This window comes from Neoarius graeffei, chromosome 25, assembly GCF_027579695.1.
Source record: "Neoarius graeffei isolate fNeoGra1 chromosome 25, fNeoGra1.pri, whole genome shotgun sequence".
In the NCBI taxonomy this organism is placed as follows: Eukaryota; Metazoa; Chordata; class Actinopteri; order Siluriformes; family Ariidae; genus Neoarius; species Neoarius graeffei.
In genome coordinates this window covers 47611821-47628003 of record NC_083593.1, presented here as the reverse complement: position 1 = coordinate 47628003, position 16183 = coordinate 47611821, and the positions used below count along the sequence as shown (strand labels likewise).

Genomic DNA, 16183 nt, shown 5'->3' with positions numbered 1-16183 from the left:
CCATCCAGAGTTGCCTTAATTTTTCTTTGAGATCTTGTTGAAAGAGTCGAAACACTCCGTAAAGTCTTCTCCAGACTTTCAATGTTAGTAAGTTCAGGACTCTGTGCACGGGCGATTGCTCTAAGACAACGAGGGAGGCTCAGCCTCCTCTAAAAATGACGAACATCGTGTAGGATGAATTGCGCTAGGCTTATGTTGTAGCCGACCTTATAACATTGCTATTTCAGATCCAGAATCATAGAAATATATGTGCTCAACCCAACTACAGTGCGAAATCATTCCGTTATAACTTTCCCCAGTTCGCCTAATGTGTGCGTGAGTTTTTCCCCCTCGTGACAGCGCGATGCAGCCCAGCCTCAGTGGATTGGGAGCTATGTGCTTGTCAATCTTAAAATGCAAGACGATTATTGGACAAATACTGTGAAAACGCCCGCCCACAGAGTCTCACGGACTCCCAGCCTCAATGGACTTCAACAGCATTTGGGAGCTATGCGCTTTTCAATCTCAAAATGCAAGATGGTTATTGGACAAATACTGCGAAAATGCCCGCCTACGGACTCCGAGCCTCACATGGGAGGGACATGGCAGTTTCCGCGAGGAGACTGGTGATTGGTGAAAGCGGCCGGATATTTTCTTTGATTGACAGCTCGTTTCAACTATAGACAGGCAGCGGACAGTGTTGCCAGATTGGGCGATTTACCGCCCAAATGGGCGGTTTTAAGTGCATTTTGGCGGGTTTTGAACATATTTTGGGCTGGATAACGTCAGCAGTATCTGGCAACATCAGTTCAGTCCCATGCGCATTTGCGAGTGCTGTGGTGTATTGTAAGAGATCGGCTTACATTTCGATTTCATTCATTACATACGGTTTCTACCAGCTTTTTTAGTTTGTATATATTTTCATTGTAAATAAAGTGTAAATATAGTGTTGTCAAGTTTGCTATCTTAGTTCCAGAAATTTCGTTAATTTGAGTGACTGAACTTGAACTTGAGGGGGCTAGTCAGCTAGCAAGAAAGCTGTGCACGGATGCCAAGCATTGCTGATTTAATTTTGGCGAAGCCATTTGCCAGTCTTCCTTTCGAGGGAAAAATTAAAATTAAAGAGCAGGGTAGACCAACGCCTCAAATTGACTTGGTGAAAAAGGTAGGAAATAATACTCGTTCCTTTCAGCTCTCCTGGTACGAGAAAGTGAATTGGCTAACAGCAAGTGACCCACATCAACAACAGTAAATAGGCTACTTTAGTAATATGTCATGGATGGACCAAAAATATAGAATCTATTTAAAATGTTTATGCTGAGTATATTATATTGGAATATATGTTTTTCTGGATATGAATTAAACACAGCTACAATTTGGAAAACATTTTTAAACAAAAACACAGCCGAGGTCAATTTTTAAACATGCCACAATTTTAAAATATAAAATGTTAAAATATACCCCCCCCCAACACCACCATCATGTATATTGGACAGTAGGCTAATGGGCCAAAAGAACCTGTTAGTTCACAGTTTGTGACGCTGCCAACAATCAGCCAGATCAGAGGCAAGAGTATGGGCAAAAATGATGTGTTTTTTCTTTTAAAATCTGGAAATATCGTAACCGACCAGCCTCCCCTGTTTGAAAGACTACCAGCCACCACTGACTCTGTGGTGACCAATTCATGTATGAAAATGATTCCTCATGCTTCCTGAACCACTCTTTCACAATCTGAGCCCTAATTTTATCCCCGTGCCATCAGGGATGGAAAAAAAATCCATTGATGTGATGTGAACATGGTCATTCAGTACATTCAGGTTGTCGGCTGACTTCATTTTATTGCCCCGTAACATTGCTGAGCCTCGACCGGACCAACTGAAGCAACCCCAGATCATAACACTGTCTCCAGAGGCTTGTACAGTGGCCACTATGTATGATGGGTGCATCACTTCATGAGCTTACTCTGACACACCCATCACTCAGGAAAAGGGTCAAGCTGGGCTCATCAGACCACATGACCTTTTTTCCATCACTCCAGAGTCCAATCTTTATGCTCCCGAGTAAACTGAAGCCTTTTATTCTGATTAGTCTGATAAGGGAAATGGCACAGTGAGGATCCTCTTCTTGGACTTCGAGTGCCTTCAACACCATCCAGCCCCTTATGCTTTAGGACAAACTGAACAGGACGCGAGTGGACCCCTGCCTGGTCACCTGGATCTCCAGCTACTTCACCGACAGGACGCAGTATGTCAGGCTGAAGGATATCACGTCTGACACTGTGATTAGCAGCACCGGAGCACCCCAGGGCACGGTGCTGGCCCCTTTTCTCTTCACCCTGTACACTGCAGACTTCTGCTACAACTCGGAGCTGTGTCACATTCAGAAGTTCGCCGATGACACAGCCATCGTGGGGTGTATCAGGGATGACAGGGAGGAGGAGTATAGGAGCCTGGTGAGGGACTTTGCCGTTTGGTGCAACAGGAACCATCTGCAGCTCAACACCTCGAAGACCAAGGAGCTGGTCATTGACTTTGGGAGGTCCAGACCAAGGTCACGACCAGTTCTGATCGAGGGAGTCGAGGTGGAGGCTGTGGATTCCTACAAGTACCTCGGGCTGTGGCTGGACGGCAAGCTGGGCTGGACTTGCAACACCAACTGCTTGTACAGGAATGGACAGAGCAGGCTGTACTTCCTGAGGAGGCTGCGGTCCTTTAACATCTGCAGAAAACTCCTGTGGATGTTCTATCAGTCTGTGGTCGCCAGTGTCCTGTTTTACACCGTGGTGTGCTGGGGGGGCAGCACATCCAAGAAGGACACATCCAGGCTGGACAAACTGATCAGGTGGGCCGGCTCTGTGGTCGGCATGAAGCTGGACTCTCTGGTGACGGTGGCAGAGAAGAGGTCTATGGACAAACTACTGAACATCATGGACGATGCCAGTCACCCTCTGCACGCCGTCATCAGCAACCAGAGGAGCCTGTTCAGTGACAGAATGCTCTTTCGCAAGTGCAGGACGAACAGACTTAAAAACTCCCTCCTTTGTCCCTCACGCCATCAGACTGTACAACTCCTCTCTGGGAGGGAGGAGGGGGAATAGGAGGACAGAGGATGGGAAGGGAAGGAAGAGTAGCCTAGCCTAACAATAAGCAGTACTGGACAATGTGCAATACCTCTCCTGCTGGCTTTTTTTTTTTCTTTTGTTCCCCATATCGTATTCTTTTTTTTATATTTGTATATGTAAATGTAATTTATCTAGAAGTTTTTCTCTATTTTCTATTCTTTTTAATTTCCCTGAGGGAACCCTCCCAAAGAGATCAATAAAGTTCTATCTAACCTGATTATAATTTCCTAATTTTCACAATTTATTATTTATGCAGTATATATATTTCATTATTATTATGCAGTATAATAGTTTAAGGTTTCTAGTTTACAAATTCTTAATTGATTGTTAATTAGATTTTATATAAAGGTTTGAATGTATTCATTACACGTCTTTGGCTCACTGTACATATCAACTTTAAATAAAATTATCTATCTAATCTAATCTAATCTCGCTAATAAGTGGTTTTCTTATGGACACAACTGTTTAGTCCTAATCCTGTCAGTTCTCATCATATTGTGAATGTGAAAATGTTCTTACTTTCACCCTGTTGGGCAGCATGGTGGTGCAGTGGTTCGCACTGTTGCCTCACAGGAAGAAGGTTCTGCGTTCGAGCTCAGCAGCTGACGGGGGCCTTTCTGTGTGGAGTTTGCACGTTCTCCCTGTGTCTGCGTGGGTTTCCTCCGGGTGCTCCGGTTTCCCCGCAGTCCAAAGACATGCAGTTAGGTTAACATGGGGTGGCCTTGGGCTAAAGTGCCCTTGAGCAAGGTACCGAACCCCTAGTTGCTCCCCAGGCACTGTAGTACGGCTGCCCACTGCTCTGGGTATGTATGTGTGTTCACTGCTTCAGATGGATTAAATGCAGAAGATGAATTTCACTGTGTTTGAGTGTGCACGTGACAAAGGTTTCTTCTATTAAACATCGTTGTGAGTTCTTCTGTCTTTTTTTTTTTTTTCAAATGACTGGACTTCACCAAGCATCGACGTGATCCCTGATCATAGTCAGTCAAGATTTTTTCTGACCACATTTCACCACTGTGCTTCCAGGTTTTAATAATGCGTTGGACAGTTCTTAACCCAATTCCAGTCATTTCATCTCCTGAGTTGTTTTCTTTGCTTGATAATTTGACCTTCTGAAACAGTTACGTTTGTTCCACGACTATGAGATCCGTCTTCCAACATGTTTGTTTAAGAAATGAGAAGCTACTCACTGCATCAGTTCGGGTGAAAAGAATTGTTACCAGCTGAAACATTAATCCCTGCAGTAATTATCCAATCAAAGGCTCTTAAGATTTTGCTTTTTCAAATGGTTACTTTTTGGGGGCTGGGCAGTGTACTGATTATGCATCATGAAAATATTTTAAATATGTTAATTTTAAGACTGGGCGGCACGGTGGTGTAGTGGTTAGCGCTATCGCCTCACAGCAAGAAGGTCTGGGTTCGAGCCCCGTGGCCGGCGAGGGCCTTTCTGTGCGGAGTTTGCATGTTCTCCCCGTGTCCGCGTGGGTTTCCTCCGGGTGCTCCGGTTTCCCCCACAGTCCAAAGACATGCAGGTTAGGTTAACTGGTGACTCTAAATTGACCGTAGGTGTGAATGTGAGTGTGAATGGTTGTCTGTGTCTATGTGTCAGCCCTGTGATGACCTGGCGACTTGTCCAGGGTGTACCCCGCCTTTCACCCGTAGTGAGCTGGGATAGGCTCCAGCTTGCCTGCGACCCTGTAGAACAGGATAAAGCAGCTAGAGATAATGAGATGAGATGAATTTTAAGACTAATTTGATAATGAGATGAGATGAATATAAATAAGTGGTATAAATGTAGGCTTTATTTTACTTGTCTATAAACGATCCTTTGACTTGTAATATTTACACTGTTGTACCAGGGTTTTATGGGAAAGACAATGAATTAATTTTATAGATCTGTATAGATCATACTTCCTTGTTTCTGTATATTCTATTTATTATTCCGTTAACTCTATTATTTATCGATTAATAATTTATTTAATTCATGCTGCATTATTTCGCCTGCAGTTCCACCTCTGCCCGCTAGAGGTCGCGATAATCCTTCACTCGCTCTGAACCATCGTTATTTCTAACGAGCGGCATTTGAATTAAAGCGTGTATGGAGTGCCGTTTTTAATCTGTTTTATCCTGATTTTTTTAATGTCGCTCGTTTTTTAACTTCTCATCTAAGGTAAGAGCGAATATTATTTACTTTAGGGTCAAGAAATGTTCGTGAACTGACAACTAGTTTGCTCTGTTATCACTAACTTTCCCACCCATATTCCGGCGCTGACAACCTGATTGGCCAGCAATGAACAATCCCCCCCCTACACTCGCATGAGATGCTCGAATTCTGATTCGTAAACTGCTTTGCGTGTAGCCAATCCAAGTGCAGTAGGCGGGATTTAGTGGAATATGGGTGTAAAAATAACAAAACGGTGCTAGCTAGCTATACTAAGGTTAATATTTTTTCCCCCATAAAATAAAGTGTCCCTCGGTTCCAGTGTCATTATTTGCACCGTGTAGTAAATGGTTAATATTAATTCATTGGGAAAAATATCTGTGTTTACATTAACGGATAGTCAGAGTTCCTGATTGAGTGTAAATATTAGCCCGCTAATTTGACTCGGTTTCATGCTAGGAGAAGAAACACAAACTTTTTCAAATTAATTATTCCTGCCTTGTTTAACTCCATTGCAAAGTTTTGACACTCGGTAAAAAGTAAAGCAAAAACAAACCAGAGTCCCATTTCCTGAATTATTAGTGCTGAGAGAGAGATACAGAGTTTAGACACAAGGAGATGGATTGACTGACTGGATAGATGGATGGATAGATAGAAAATGAGAGGGGGGAGGGGGAGGTTATACAGAGTTTAGAAAATTAGACACAGAAATGAAGATAGAGATGAAGTTGAAGATGTTAAGACAGAAAAACGATAGATAGATAGATAGATAGATACTATACAGAGTTTAGACACAGAAAAGGAGAAGTTGAAAATGTTAAGACAGACAGAAAAGGGATGGATAGATGTAGATATAAAATGAGAGAGATTATACAGAGTTTAGATACGAGGAGATGGATTGACTGGATAGATAGATATAAAATGAGAGAGAGACTTTACAGAGTTAAGACAAAGAGATGGAGAGGTTGAAGATATTAAGACAGAAAAAGAAATAGATGGATAGATGTAGATATAAAATGAGAGAGAGAGAGATTTATACAGAGTTTAGACACAACGAGATGGATTGGATAGATATAAAATTTTATGGGCGGCACGGTGGTGTAGTGGTTAGCGCTGTCGCCTCACAGCAAGAAGGTCCTGGGTTCGAGCCCCGGGGCCGGCGAGGGCCTTTCTGTGTGGAGTTTGCATGTTCTCCCCGTGTCCGCGTGGGTTTCCTCCGGGTGCTCCGGTTTCCCCTACAGTCCAAAGACATGCAGGTTAGGTTAACTGGTGACTCTAAATTGACCGTAGGTGTGAATGTGAGTGTGAATGGTTGTCTGTGTCTATGTGTCAGCCCTGTGATGACCTGGCGACTTGTCCAGGGTGTACCCCGCCTTTCGCCCGTAGTCAGCTGGGATAGGCTCCAGCTTGCCTGTGACCCTGTAGAAGGATAAAGCGGCTACAGATAATGTGATGTGATGTGATAAAATTTTATATATATATATATATATATATATATATATATATATATACACAGTTTAGACACAAGGAGATGGATTGACTAGATAGATATAAAATGAGAGATTATACAGAGTTTAGACACAAGGAGATGGATTGACTGGATAGATAGATAGATAGATAGACAGATAGACAGATAGAAAATGAGAGGGGGGAGGGGGAGGTTATACAGAGTTTAGAAAATTAGACACAGAAATGAAGATAGAGATGAAGTTGAAGATGTTAAGACAGAAAAACGATCAATAGATAGATAGATAGATAGATACTATACAGAGTTTAGACACAAAGAAATGGAGAAGTTGAAAATGTTAAGACAGAAAAGGGATGGATAGATGTAGATATAAAAAGAGAGAGAGAGATTATACAGAGTTTAGATACGAGGAGATGGATTGACTGGATAGATATAAAATGAGAGAGTTTAGACACGAGATGGATTGACTGGATAGATAGATATAAAATGAGAGAGAGAGAGTTTAGACACGAGATGGATTGACTGGATAGATAGATATAAAATGAGAGAGAGAGAGTTTAGACACGAGATGGATTGACTGGATAGATAGATATAAAATGAGAGAGAGAGTTTAGACATGAGATGGATTGACTGGATAGATAGATATAATGAGAGAGAGAGAGATACAGAGTTTAGACACCATGAGATGGATTGGATAGATAGATATAAAATGAGAGTTTAGACACGAGATGGATTGACTGGATAGATAGATATAAAATGAGAGAGAGAGTTTAGACATGAGTTGGATTGACTGGATAGATAGATATAAAATGAGAGAGAGAGAGATACAGAGTTTAGACACCAGGAGATGGATTGGATAGATAGATATAAAATGAGAGTTGCTCCGGTTTCCCCCACAGTCCAAAGACATGCAGGTTAGGTTAACTGGTGACTCTAAATTGACCGTAGGTGTGAATGTGAGTGTGAATGGTTGTCTGTGTCTATGTGTCAGCCCTGTGATGACCTGGCGACTTGTCCAGGGTGTACCCCACCTTTCGCCCGTAGTCAGCTGGGATAGGCTCCAGCTTGCCTGCGACCCTGTAGAAGGATAAAGCGGCTAGAGATAATGAGATGAGATGAAAATGAGAGTTTAGACACGAGATGGATTGATTGGATAGATAGATATAAAATGAGAGAGAGAGAGAGAGAGAGATACAGAGTTTAGACACCATGAGATGGATTGGATAGATAGATATAAAATGAGAGTTTAGACACGAGATGGATTGACTGGATAGATAGATATAAAATGAGAGAGAGAGATACAGAGTTTAGACACCAGGAGATGGATTGGATAGATAGATAGATAGATAGATAGATAGATAGATAGATAGATAGATAGATAGATAGATATAAAATGAGAGTTGCTCCGGTTTCCCCCACAGTCCAAAGACATGCAGGTTAGGCTAACTGGTGACTCTAAATTGAGCGTAGGTGTGAATGTGAGTGTGAATGGTTGTCTGTGTCTATGTGTCAGCCCTGTGATGACCTGGCGACTTGTCCAGGGTGTACCCCGCCTTTCGCCCGTAGTCAGCTGGGATAGGCTCCAGCTTGCCTGCGACCCTGTAGAACAGGTTAAGCGGCTAAAGATAATGATAATGAATAATGCACCATTCTGTGTAAACTCTAGAGTGTTGTGTGTGAAAACCCCAGGAGATCAGCAGTTTCTGAAATACTCAAACCAACACCCATGCCACAGTGAAAGTCACACTTTGAGATCCCAATTTTTCCCATTCTGATGTCTTAAGTGAACATTAACTGAAGCTCTTGATTTGTATCTGCATGGTAGTGTAAAATGCAAAGCAGTGAAGGTTTTGCTTCTTATGTGGCACGCTGTTTGTGTCACAAACGAAAAGCAATACCTAAATGCAGAATGAAATCTTAAAAGGAATCAGAATCAGAACGTGAACCCATCCTCTTCTGTGGGATTATAAGTCATTACAGTCTCCAGGTGTATCACGTGTTTTATGTATTCTGTTTCAGCAGCTCCTCTACTTTGGCACGCTGGCGTTTCCCTGCTTCGATGGCTCCTACCTGCCCAGGCAAGAGAGCGAATTTGTTCATAAAGTCCTTGAAGAGTTGGATGCCTTCCAGCAGAGAGATGATCAGAAGAGGTAGCTGAAAGACAAAATGACGCCAGTGTACAGACTGTCTGTTACTACTGTACACCTCGTGTAGACTTAATAGATCATTTGTAGCTCTAGTATTGGAAAATACTGTATAGAGCAATTATGACAGTATTACTGAAATCCCATAATGATAAAAGATGTGTGGATTTTTTTTTTTGTGTGTGTGTGTGTGTAATGATTGAGATCAAGATACTGTATCTGGGCAGGTTTCAAAATGCTGCATGTGTTGTGCATGTGGTGCAAACCTAGCACCTCAATTAACACCATCTATACAGTGAAAAATGGTGGTGGTAGCATCATACGCTACGTTCACACTGCAAGGCTTAATGCTCAATTCCGATTTTTTTGTGAAATCCGATTTTTTTGTGAGGTCGTTCACATTAACAAATATATGCGACTTGTATGTGATCCTCAGTATGAACGAAAAGCGACCTAAAAGTGTTCCGCATGCGCACTGCAGGATACGACGACGTCACACGCAGTGAGCATGGCCAGTGTTTACGGAAGTAAAACCGCCCGGTTGCGGTATGACCCATCCAATCTAGCTTGAATAGCTGTATCCCCCCAAATGGAAATCAGCTCCCTAACCTCTGCGTCCTTCCATTGAGAAGATTCAGAACCTTCACAGCCCGAAGCGTCCCTCGCATTGATGTCATGCGCAGGGGCGCAGATACGTTTTTTGAACTGGGGGGGGGGACAAAAAACTGGGGGGGGACAAAGCTGCCAGCAAACCAACCCCGATATGCCTGTCAAACTTGTTGTTAGTAACCATAGCAACCAAGCTCGAGCTCGCAACCTGTGCAGTCTGCGCAGCTCAACCAACCGAATATCAGTCTTTGTTTTGTTTTATGTGAGTTGTTGCAACTATGTATACACTGCTGTGCACCTCAATAAACCGAATGGTAATTAGTCTTTTGATTTTTCCGTGAGGTTTGCCTTATGCAAAGAGACAGCATAGACGTTTTTTCCTCCCTATAAGTGGGGGGGACCGAACGAGGTGAATTTAAATATGACTCGTCCCACCCTCTATCTGCGCCCGTGATTATGCGCCATGTTGTTGTAACTTTTTTGAGAGACCCGCCGCCTACTTCAGCGCAGAATAGTGACGTTTGTGGCTTGTTGATGACGTGTAAGTCGGATGAATGCGACCTGGCGGTTCAGACTGAAGTCGCATATGAAAAGAGCGGATAGGAATCGGAATTAGCACCACATATCCAAACGGCCTGGGTCGGATTTGAAAAAATAGGATCTGTGTCGTTCATATTGTCAATAAAAGATCGGATACAGGTCACATATGGGCGAAAAGATCGGATTTGAGTCACTTCAGCCTGCAGTGTGAACGTAGCCTTTGTCTGGGGATGAGTTTCATCTTTAGAACCTGGGCGTCTTGTCAACATCGAAGAGAAAATGGATGGAGAACAATACAGGGTGTGGGGGTGTGGTCTCATCTCATCTCATTATCTCGAGCCGCTTTATCCTGTTCTACAGGGTCGCAGGCAAGCTGGAGCCTATCCCAGCTGACTACGGGCGAAAGGCGGGGTACACCCTGGACAAGTCGCCAGGTCATCACAGGACTGACACATAGACACAGACAACCATTCACACTCACATTCACACCTATGGTCAATTTAGAGTCACCAGTTAACCTAACCTGCATGTCTTTGGACTGTGGGGGAAACCGGAGCACCCGGAGGAAACCCACGCGGACACGGGGAGAACATGCAAACTCCGCACAGAAAGGCCCTCGTCGGCCACGGGGCTCGAACCCGGACCTTCTTGCTGTGAGGCGACAGCGCTAACCACTACACCACCGTGCCGCCCCTGGGGGTGTGGTATTACAAGAAAACATTGCTTCAGTCTGCTAAAAAATAAAAAAGCCCGGGAGAAACTTCACCTTTTAGCACGATGCAGGATTGGTTAAAAACCAAAAGGTGAACATTCTGTAGTGGTCAAGTCAAAGTACAGATCTGATCCCAGTGAGAATCTGTGGCATTGTTTGAAAATTGCACGCAAGAAACAACACTGAACCAACCTGAAGAATCTGGAGTAAGTCCTCCAGGAAGAACAGGTGGGGGGAAAAACCCAGTCTGTATAAGTATTATTGGTAATCCAGACGGATCTGATCATTTTAAGGGGGTTGAATACTTTTGTAAGGCAGTGTGTGTAATTGATGTCACTTGTTAGTGCACTTCTGCATCCATGTCGAAAAATCTGGACATGCCACAGCTAACACCACGTCACCTAGTATCCAGAATAACATGTCGAGAGTTAGTGTGGTTGTTTATTATTATTATTATTATTATTATTATATTACATGAATGGCATTTAGCAGACACTTTTATCCAGAGCGATGTACAACATACCCAGAGCAGCCTGGGGAGCAGTTGAGGGTTTGGTGCTTTGCTCAAGGGCACTTCAGGCATTCCTGCTGGTCCAGGGAATTGAACTAGCAACCTTTTGGTCCCAAAGTTGCTTCTCGAACCATTCAGCCATTACTACTACTACTTCTTCTACTACTACTACCACCCCTGTGTCCAAAATCGCTCATTCGTTCACTCCTCCCTATGTAGGGAATTACTATATAGAGGACTATATAGTGAGCTCATTGGTAAAATGAAAAAACGCTTTCAGACACTAGTCCGTCACGCTGGTATTTACGTCATTACTGTCGCACAATTAAAATTTCCCACATTAATCAATACAAAGTACCTACATCTTTCAGTTTTAAAAAAAAATCAAGGCTGAATACTTTCTTCTTTTATTAAATCAAATTTGAGACTTTTAATTTGATTTCTTTCAGCGTGACCGTAATGCATGATGGGGATATATTGCTTGCTTAGTGACCATCAATTGTACACTACTTTTTGTGATGCATTGTGGGATATTTTGAGTGCACTATATAGGGTGTAATAATGTTCACTATTGTTTCGGACAGCACTACAAAATGGCGTCCTCACTATATAGTGCCCTCTACAGTGAGTAGGGAGCGATTTCGGACACAGGGTACTACTACTTCTTCTTCCTTCTCCAGAATAAACACGCAATTTGTAATTTTAATAATTATTGAATTGACCTTCGGAAATGTTCATGCAGGAATGTTTAATCCCAATCTTACTCACTCCCAAAGGAATTCTGAACATTCCCACCTCATTCCCACATCATTTTTTTTTTTTTGTATCCACTTGCAGTATTTTTCTAATTTCCCAGTACACTCCAATGTTTATGAACTTGGCCTCTTTTTTATTTTTTTATGAGATATATTAAATATATATATAATACTAGCGGGCTACCCGGTGTTCCCCGGGTTTGGCAAAATTCTGGGTTGCCCCCAGACTTCCATATCAAATTTGGTGACGATCCGTCGAGAAATGGTGACGTTAACCCAAGACAAACAAAAATCCAAACATCCATCACCCAGAGGCCGACTGGGGATCCCCTGGGGCCCAAATATGGGATTTCTGAGTTCTGTTAAATTGTGGCCATCTCCTGTACACTACCATTCAAAAGTTTGGGGTCACCCAGACAATTTTGTGTTTTCCATGAAAAGTCACACTTTTATTTCCCACCATAAGTTGTAAAATGAATAGAAAATATAGTCAAGACATTTTTCTGGCCATTTTGAGCATTTAATCGACCCCACAAATGTGATGCTCCAGAAACTCAATCTGCTCAAAGGAAGGTCAGTTTTATAGCTTCTCTAAAGAGCTCAACTGTTTTCAGCTGTGCTAACATGATTGTACAAGGGTTTTCTAATCATCCATTAGCCTTCTGAGGCAATGAGCAAACACATTGTACCATTAGAACACTGGAGTGAGAGTTGCTGGAAATGGGCCTCTATACACCTATGGAGATATTGCACCAAAAACCAGACATTTGCAGCTAGAATAGTCATTTAGCACATTAGCAATGTATAGAGTGGATTTCTGATTAGTTTCAAGTGATCTTCATTGAAAAGAACAGTGCTTTTCTTTCAAAAATAAGGACATTTCAAAGTGACCCCAAACTTTTGAGCGGTAGTGCACCTACTTGCCAAATTTGGTGAAAATCCGTCGAGAAATGGCGACGTTAGCTCAAGACAAACAAACAAACTTTGCCACTTATCTATATAATAACATCGTATAAAATATCTTATATTATTTTAGATATATTTCTCACTTAGTTTTTATTTGTATAATTTTTTTTACATTCATATTATTTGTTTATTATTAGATAGATGTGATTATATATGTGCAGGACCTCTTTGAAAAACACCATAGTGATGAGAGCTTCCTGTATAAACATTGTTATAAATAAATTCACTTTTTTTTTTTGTCTGTTTTGTGTCCTTCCTCCTTACTCTTCACTTGAAGCGTCATACTCTTCCCACCCTTACCGAGTCGACTGCGGTTTCTGATCCACAAAACGGCAGAGAAGTTTCCAGAACTGAGCACTTTCTCCGTGGGCGAAGCGTGGAGCCGGAGAGTCGCCGTCTGCTATGCGGAGCTCAGGTACAGCAGGAATAACATCAGATTGCACGTTGACTGCTGTGTAAATCTAACCACTGACCTGCATACGCTTTCTTTGCTGTTTTCCCCATTCTGTTTATCAGTATAATAAGGAGTGATTATTGTGTTGTGAACTGTGGCTGGTTTTGCAAGATGCTCAGTAAAACTTACAGCTCATTTCCTTTTCTTGACTTTGTTTCATGCATTACGGTTTACTGCTCTTTATAGTATTTTCTTTTTTCATTATTTTTGAAGGCATCTTTGCTCTACAGCATTTCCTTGCATGTGCCTAAGACTTTTGCACCATACAACAATAGGAGTGTAACAGTACCTTGTAACATGATGCAAGGAGGTGCGAACATGACCGTATGCATCATGGAAATGTAGGATATCATATCATCTCATTTCTACCTGCTTTATCCTGTTCTACAGGGTCGCAGGCAAGCTGGAGCCTATCCCAGCTGACTACGGGCGAAAGGCGGGGTACACCCTGGACAAGTCGCCAGGTCATCACAGGGCTGACACATAGACACAGACAACCATTCACACTCACATTCACACCTACGGTCAATTTAGAGTCACCAGTTAACCTAACCTGCATGTCTTTGGACTGTGGGGGAAACCGGAGCACCCGGAGGAAACCCACGCGGACACGGGGAGAACATGCAAACTCCACACAGAAAGGCCCTCACTGGCCACGGGGCTCGAACCCGGACCTTCTTGCTGTGAGGTGACAGTGCTAACCACTACACCGCCGTGCCGCCCATGTAGGATATCAGTATTCTATTAATTATGCATCTGATGCAGTTGCACTGTTTGAACACCGGAGGTCTCTATCTGCACACCCCAGAGAGCTGTAACATACAGAGGGCACGCTGGTCATGTGATCTTGTTCTTTCATGGAGAGACCGTGACTTTACCAGAATGGAATTGCACCAACCAACACGTGTTAAATGTCGCGCTGTTAGACCACATTATAACCAGCTAAAAGGAGTTCTTGAGGAGATTTCAACCCCAGCCCTGGATCTCCATGATCAGTGCACGAGAAGGAGGTTACAGGAGTCGGGCATGTTCGAGCTCTGTTTTCAGATAAAGTGACGCCTCAGATGCTGCTATGGAACTCAAAGTCCCGAGATCACAGACATGGTTTATTCAGTCAACCAAATCTCTCTCTCTCTCTCTCTGTGCCTGTCTTTCTCGGTCTGTCTCTCTCTGTGTCTCTCTCTCTCTCTCTCTGTGCCTGTCTTTCTCGGTCTGTCTCTCTCTGTGTCTCTCTCTCTCTCTCTCTGTGCCTGTCTTTCTCGGTCTGTCTCTCTCTGTGTCTCTCTCTCTCTCTCTCTGTGCCTGTCTTTCTCGGTCTGTCTCTCTCTGTGTCTCTCTCTCTCTCTGTGCCTGTCTTTCTCGGTCTGTCTGTGTGTGTGTGTGTGTGTGTGTGTGTGTCTCTCTCTCTCTCTCTCTCTCTCTGTGCCTGTCTTTCTTGGTCTGTCTCTCTTTCTGTGTGTGTGTCTCTCTCTCTCTCTCTCTCTCTCTCTCTCTCTGTGCCTGTCTTTCTCGGTCTGTCTCTGTGTGTGTGTGTGTGTGTGTGTCTCTCTCTCTCTCTCTCTCTCTCTCTCTCTCTCTGTGCCTGTCTTTCTTGGTCTGTCTCTCTTTCTGTGTGTGTGTCTCTCTCTCTCTCTCTCTCTCTCTGTGCCTGTCTTTCTCGGTCTGTCTGTCTCTGTGTGTCTCTCTCTCTCTCTGTGCCTGTCTTTCTCGGTCTGTCTCTCTCTGTGTCTCTCTCTCTCTGTGCCTGTCTTTCTCGGTCTGTGTGTCTCTCTCTCTCTCTCTCTGTCTGTCTGTCTCTCTCTCTCTCTCTGTCTTTCTCAGTCTCTCTCTCTGTCTCTCTATTTCTCTCTCTGTCTCTCTGTTTCTCTGTCTCTCTATCTCTGTCTGTCTCTGTCTTTCTCTCTCTCTCTCTCTCTCTCTCTCTCTCTCTCTCTCTCTCTCTTTGTCTCTGTCTTTCTTGGTCTGTCCCTCTCTCAGTCTCTCTATTTCTGTCTCTTTTGGTCTATCTTCTCTCTCTCTTTCTCAGTCTGTTGCTCGCTCTCTTTCTCGGTCTGTCCCCCCTCTCTCTCAGTCTCTCTGTTTCTGTCCCTCTCTCTTGGTCTCTCTCTCTCTCTCTCGGTCTCTCTGTTTATCTCTCTCTCTCTGTCTGTCTATCTCTGTCTCTCTCTGTCTCTGTCTTTCTTGGTCTGTCCCTCTCTCTTTGTCTTTCTTTTCTCTCTCTCTCTTCTCTTTTTTCTCAGTCTGTTGCTCGCCTTCTTTCTCGGTCTGCCCCCCCCCCCCCCCCCCCCCCCCGTGTCTCTGTCTTTCTCAGTCTGTCCCTCTCTCTTTGTCTTTCTTTTCTATCGCTCCCTGTCTCTGTCTTTCTTGGTCTCTGTCTTTCTTGGGCTGGCCGTTTCTCTGTGTGTCTCTGTCTTTCTCAGTCTGCCTCTTTCGGTCTCTTCTTCTCTCTCGCTCTCTCTCCCTCTGTCTTTCTCGGTCTGTCCCCCTCTCTCTCGGGCTCGCTGTTTCTGTCCCTCTCTCTTTGCCTCTATCAGTCTCTAGGTCTCAGCCTCTGTTTCTCTCTCTCTTCTCTAAACCTGCTGCTTGCCTCGTGCTTTGGGTCGAGGTGATCATGCTAACAATAGTTTTCTCACTACTGTACTCAGTAAACAGTGATGCGGATGTAAGGATATTTGCAAGACGTTTTTCATTGTCTCAGACACGGGGATTAATAATGTCCATAGAAACAGTTTACATTTCAAGTTGGCAGGTAAAGAAAATGCC

The 16183-nt window shown here is 43.4% G+C and overlaps 1 protein-coding gene across 9 annotated transcripts in view; it reads left to right on the top strand.

Moving 5' to 3' along the window:
- The first annotated feature begins 5138 nt into the window (after nt 1-5138).
- The window catches only part of r3hcc1 (R3H domain and coiled-coil containing 1), a 108476-nt gene continuing 97431 nt past the window's right edge, over nt 5139-16183 (top strand). For 8 of the 9 annotated variants that reach the window (XR_009651553.1, XM_060908791.1, XM_060908790.1 and 5 more), the window contains exons 1-3: nt 5139-5270; nt 8752-8879; nt 13244-13381. The gene's annotated coding sequence lies outside the window, so the exon portion shown is untranslated. Of the gene's footprint in view, nt 5271-8748; nt 8880-13243; nt 13382-16183 lie in introns of all 9 variants that reach the window. The other variant, XM_060908789.1, reaches the window with a different exon arrangement.